Source organism: Chiloscyllium plagiosum, unplaced genomic scaffold, assembly GCF_004010195.1.
Source record: "Chiloscyllium plagiosum isolate BGI_BamShark_2017 unplaced genomic scaffold, ASM401019v2 scaf_10709, whole genome shotgun sequence".
Lineage (NCBI taxonomy): Eukaryota > Metazoa > Chordata > Chondrichthyes > Orectolobiformes > Hemiscylliidae > Chiloscyllium > Chiloscyllium plagiosum.
Window position 1 is genome coordinate 1839 of NW_025205490.1, and position 6191 is coordinate 8029.

Consider the following 6191-nt stretch of genomic DNA (forward strand, 5'->3'; position numbering starts at 1 on the left):
TGCAGAGTTCTGACGTTAACACGGACATGCGCAGCAATGGGAACATTCACAAGGTGAACAGCCAAAGATAATCACCGTCACTGCTTCCCTTCCATAGTCACAACTTTGTGAAGCAGTATCGTTAACTGGGAAATAAAACACCTTTGTCCTCAGGTGCCTGCTTCATTTCGATCACGACTTCACGCCCCTCACTGTTCGAGTCTCATTTCCAAACACTTGGCTCATATCCTCAAAAGCAGCTCTGTGGGTATCTGCTTGTTCCACGCTGACAGGCAGTTGGTTGCAGATTCCCGACCAGTCCCAATGTGATTGAAATATTTCAACCCCTCCACTGATTTGCATCTTTAAAAAAAACGTGGAGCAATCTCCCTTTCTTTTTGACGACAGTTCTCAACTGTAGTCGGCAGGGTTCACACCTGCGTGGGGAAACCGCAATGGATTTCATGTCCATCGCATTCACCACTCGGCCCACCAATACAGAACCACACTGACAGCTTCATTTCCCAGGTCTCTCTGCCTGTGGAGCTGAGAAAGAGTAAATCATTGCAGAGTTTATTCGAATCCAATCACTTAACAGGTTTCGAAAGGGTTAAATATCTGCAAATGGCGAGTCTGCGTGTTTCATCCCGAAAGATGAAATGGACGTTCAGTTAAAAACAAAACCAGAAATTGCAGCAGCAACTCAGCAGGTCAGGCAGCATCTGTCGAAAGAGAATCAGAGACAACATTTCAGAACTCATTTTTTTCCTCATCCAGGTACAGCCAAACCTACTGAGTTTCTCCAGCAGTTTCGCTTCCTGTCTTGGACTGTCAGCATCCGCAGTCCTTTACGTTAGAATTTCAATCAATTCAGAAACCCCTTTGTGCTTCCTCAGTGGAAAAGATTTCCGTTTGGGAAACATTTTCCTGACACCATTAAAAACACGCATCTTTACAGCCTAGAAAGCCCTACGAGCGAGAACAACAAACGCTCCGTCCCGGTGTGGTCTCAAACCACCAACCTCTCGGTTAATAGCCGAACGCACTGACCAGTTGCGCCATAGAGACAGGCTCGGACCGCTACGCACAGTCTCGTTGAGGAAGCTACTATTCAATTCATAATTCAACCTGCCCCGCCCAGAATTACCATTGTCAAAGCACTGATAACATGGTCGTCTGGTGTCAGCTCGGATTTCAGGTCCTGATTTCTCTGTCCTTTGGTCTCCCTGTTCCAACAGAGTTAAATGTTGTCTGTTCTCAGCTCTGCTCGATTTCTGCTGAATCTTTGACTCACTTTTAAACCTTCTGGAGCAATGAAATATTCTGAGCCTCCTGGAAATGACAACTTATCTATACCTCTCCTGATTTTAAAAATCTCGATAAAGTTATCTGTCAACTTGCTAGGCTTCGTTGGAAAAATGTCCCAGCTTCTTCTTAACTCAAACCCTCCATTCCCAGCAGCACGCTGGTAAAGTAGGGAATAGGGATTTGTATCAAATCACATAAATGTACTGTCTGAAAAAATCTGGCTGTGTTCTTGCCTGAGATATTGAGAGTCCCTGGTGTAAGTAATTACGAATGCAATTATTTTGGTTACAGAATTGAACAATCATTTTGCAAAAAAGGGGTCTACTCTGATAAGGAGGTAGTGGTCATTTCTAGGGTAAGTGAACAGTTTGTAGATCAGGGAGATGAAGTTCCAGACACTTGGGAAAGGCAAGAAATGACTGTGATAGAAACGACAAAGAACTGTGGATGCTGGAAATCTGAAACAAAAACTGAGAACACTGGAAAAACTCAGCAGGACTGGAAGCATATGTGGAGAAAAAGCAGAGATAAGGTTTCCAGTCCAACAACTCCTCTTCAGGATTCTGAAATAGTTTGTGAGAAGCTCTTAAGACTACTGCTCCGCTTTAAGACCATAATACACAGGAGCAGGATGAGGCCATTTGGCCCATCAAGTCTACTCCACCAGTCGATCATGGCTGATATATTTCTCCATCCCATTCTGCTGCCTTCTCCTCATAACCCTTGACTCCTTACTAATCAAGAACCTATCTCTGTCTTAAACGCCCTCAATGACATGGCATCCTCAACCCTTCTCCTACTGGAAACATCATCTCCACATCCACACTATCCGGTCATAGAGTAGCACAGCCCTGCCTGATTCACTGTGATCTTCAGCATTTGTTGTTTTCAGGAAGGATTCCAGCATCTACAACAATGCGTTTCTAAATTTTGTACCCAAGTGGTTAGCTCTCCCTGGATCGCGTGAGATTTAACCTTACTCAACAATCCACTGTGTGGTACAATTAACAAAGTTCCCAGTCCCCACCTCCTTTTGCACACGTAAGTAGCACAATCAGTGGTGAGCACTGCTGCCTCACAGCACCAAGGACCCGCGTTCTATTCCAGCCTTGGGGCGACAGTCTGTGCGGATTCGCTCGCACATGAGCGTTTGCATATTCTCCCTGCCGTGTCTGCGTGGGTTTCCTCCAGCTGCTTTGGTTTCCTCCCAAAGTCTAACGATGTGCGGTTTCGGGAGAAGTGACCATACTAAATGGGCCCAGAGTGTGCAGTAAGTGTAGTGTAATGGGATAGGTGAAATTGTGTGCATGGGTTACACTTTGGATGGTCTGTGTGGACTTGTTGGGCTGAATGGCGTGTTTCCACATTGTAGGAATTCTACGTGGCATTCCCCCAACTCCAGAGTCTCAGCACTCTTGGCTTTTCCCATGGACAGTGTTGGGGAGGGAAACATTGTTTTACACGGGAGGAAGGTTCAGCGAGTGTGAAGCTACAAGTACACGCAGTGCATTGCTTGAGCTGTTTTCCCCGGTATACCAGAGGCTGAGGGGTGACCTTACAGACGTTTATAAAGTCATGCAAGGCATGGATAGGTTAAATAGACAAAGTTATTTCCCAGGGATGAGAGAAGTCCAGAACAGGAGGGTAGTATGTTTGGCGTGAGAGAGGCAAGTGTAAGGCATGATCTGCCGGAGGAAGTAGTGGATGTAGGTCCAATTATAACATTTAAAAGGCGTCTGGATGGATATATGAATAGGAAGAGTTCAGAGGGATATGGGCCAATTGCTGGTAAATGAGACAAGATTAATTTAGGCTATCTGGTCGGCACGGATGAGTGTTTTTGTGTTGTGTATCTCTATGACTCTGGCTTGCCCATAATGTTTGCCATGCCTGTATGTTCAGTTTCTGTCTGGTGTCGGTGCCAATGCCTTGATATCTCATTTCCTCCACCTCCCCAGATGTTAACCATTCCGTGTCTGGTTGTTTCTCAAGAAGCTGCATTGAAGGTTCATCCTGAATTGATACTTTTTTTGCTTCCCAAAATCAGACTTACTCACTCCTAGATGTCGTGAAAGATACTAACTTTCAGGTGGAGGTATCCAAAATTCAGAGGCGTCTGTCTTGATGTTTTCACTTTTCGGTCTCTGTAAGATCCTGAATCAGTACCATCGGGAGAGTTAGTTTGAGCGGAGTGAGAATAGAGAAGTGAGAGGGGGTGGGATAGTGCTTTCAATTTTGTGGAAAAAGAAAAGAGTGTTCTGCGGAAAGTAGAATTGCTTGTTTGGAATTTCTAACCTGGACTGACAGTGATGATTTTTGTAATCTCTTTTTACAGATTATTTGAAGATCTGAAGACGGAAGTTTCAATATCAATAGATGAAGGGCTTTGCCTGAAACATTGACTCTGTTGCTCCTCGGATGCTGCCTGATCTGTTGTGATTTTCCAGCACTGCACTTTGACTCTGACTCTCCAGCATTTGCTGTCCTCAATTTCACGTCAATGTCTGACAGTCACTGAATCCATCGGGACTATAACAATTTTCGACCATGATTCTGTGAGAAGGTACCAAGCTTTTTGGTTCCTGTTTCAGTGCGTTTTCAACATCAGTGAGACTGGAAGAGAGACCCTACTGTTGCAGCACTCTGATTGTGGAGCCAGTAAATATTATACAGACTGGGAAGAGGAATTCACGGCAGAGAGGTGCTGTACACGCGTTTGTGTGCAGGTGAAGCTTCAGTCATGGAGAAACCTAAGGAATCCCGTCCCGTGGAGAAACCGTGGAAGTGTGGCGACTGTGGGAAAAGCTTCCGTTTCCCATCTGACCTGGAGACTCATGGGCGCAATCACACCGGGGAGAGACTGTTCTCCTGCTCTGAGTGCGGAAAGGGCTTCAGCAATTCCACCCGCCTGAATTGATACATTTTTTGCTTCCCAAAATCATACTTACTCACTCCTAGATGTCGTGAAAGATACTAACTTTCAGGTGGAGGTATCCATAATTCAGAGGTGTCTGTCTTGATGTTTTCACTTGATGAGCCATCAGCGGGTCCACATTAGGAAGAGGTCCTTCAGCTGCCCTGAGTGCGGGAAGACCTTCAGCAATTCCTCTGCCCTGCTGAGGCACCAGCGGGTCAACACCGGGGAGAGCCCGTTCTACTGCCTCAAGTGTGAGAAGGGCTTTACCCAGGCATCCCACCTTCGGATCCATACGGGGGAGAGGCCCTTCCCCTGCCTAGAGTGCGGGAAGGCCTTCAGCAATTCCTCCCACCTGCTGAGGCACCAGCGGGTCCATACTGGGGAGAGGCCGTTCACCTGCCCCGAGTGCAGGCAGAGGTTCTCATCATTCTGCACCTTGCAGAAGCACCAGCGGGCACACCAGTGCTCCCAACAATCTGATTCTGCTGGTGAAACTGCTGTGGGTCACTGCGAGGACTGAACCCCTGCTCATTCTGACAGTGCTTGTAGTGGGAGAGTCGGTCGGATTTTTTTGTTTTATGCCGTCGTGCTCCCCCACCCCCGCAACTTTGCTTCCAGTGGGCACTGCTGCTCGTTGAGCCCAGGAGCTTTCTCTCTTGTGTTTTCTGTCCAGTTAAAGAATTATTGGCTCTGACTGGGAACGAGCTCCAGTCTGTAAGAAATAGCTGAATACTTCAGGGTGTCCATTCACATTCAGCAGTGACTTTGAAATTAAATTTACGGTTATGTGCCTGTGAACAACTCATCATCGAAGGATTGCCCAACGGCTTGGCAATCCATTGTTGGGAACTGTTTGCTTGAATTGATAATTTTAAAAATTCTCTTCCTTAATTTACCCCTTAATTTTGTGTCTATGGGATGGTGGAGGACTTGATCATAAGGCTTAAATTATTGCTATTAACTGGATTATCTTGTTTAACTTTGCCCTAGTAAATTTGCGGTATTCATAATTGTATGTTCTTGTTTAAATTATAATTCTGGTGTGCAAGATCTGTTCATCAAGTGTGGTCCTCTTGATGAAACTGCTGTGGGTCACTCCCAGGACTGAGCCCCTGTGCATTCTGACAGTGTGTGTGCAGTGGGAGAGTCAGTGGGCTTTTTTGTTTTATGCCCTTGCCCCACCCTGCCCCGCCGCCAACTTTGCTTCCATTGGGCGTTGCTGCTTGTTGAGCCCAGGAGCTGTTCTCTCTAGATTCTACTGTCCAGGTAAAGAATTGTTGGCTCTTGCTGAGAATGAGTCCCAGCCTGAAAGAAATGGCTGAATACTTTGGGGTGTCGATTCACATTCAGCAGTGACTTTTAAATTAGATTTACAGTTACGTGTCTGTGAAAAACTCATAGTCCAAGTATTGCACAAAGGCTTGGCAATACATTCTTGGAAACTGTTTGTTTGAATTGGTAAGTTTTAAAAATAAATTCTTTCTTAATTTGCCGCTTAAATTTCTGTCTATGAGATGATGGGGGACTTGATCAAAGGGTTTAAATCATTGCTATTAATTAGATTATCTACTTAAATTTGCCCTAGAAAAGTTGCCGTAATTATAATTGTTGGTTTTTGTTTAAATTATAATGTTGATGGTGCAAGATCTGTTCTTCATCAAGTCTGGTTCGGAACAGTTGAGAAATTGAGGGACATTGCATGTATTAATTTCACTGTGTTATGAATCTGGTGAGAGTGACATTCATTTGTATTGGGTTGCTTACCATTAGTTGTAATGTCTTTCACCCCAACTATTCACTATAGTAGTGAGTTCCACAGTCTCACCACACTCTGAGGTTTTTCATGAAATCCTTAGTACAGAATTGGAAGGGAAAATGTTGACGAGGGCAGAATATAGGGTCTTAACTGCAAAAGCCAGGAAGTCATTCGACAAAGTAAGACCATGACAATGTAGGGACAAATAAGGAACTTTGACAGCAATGAAGA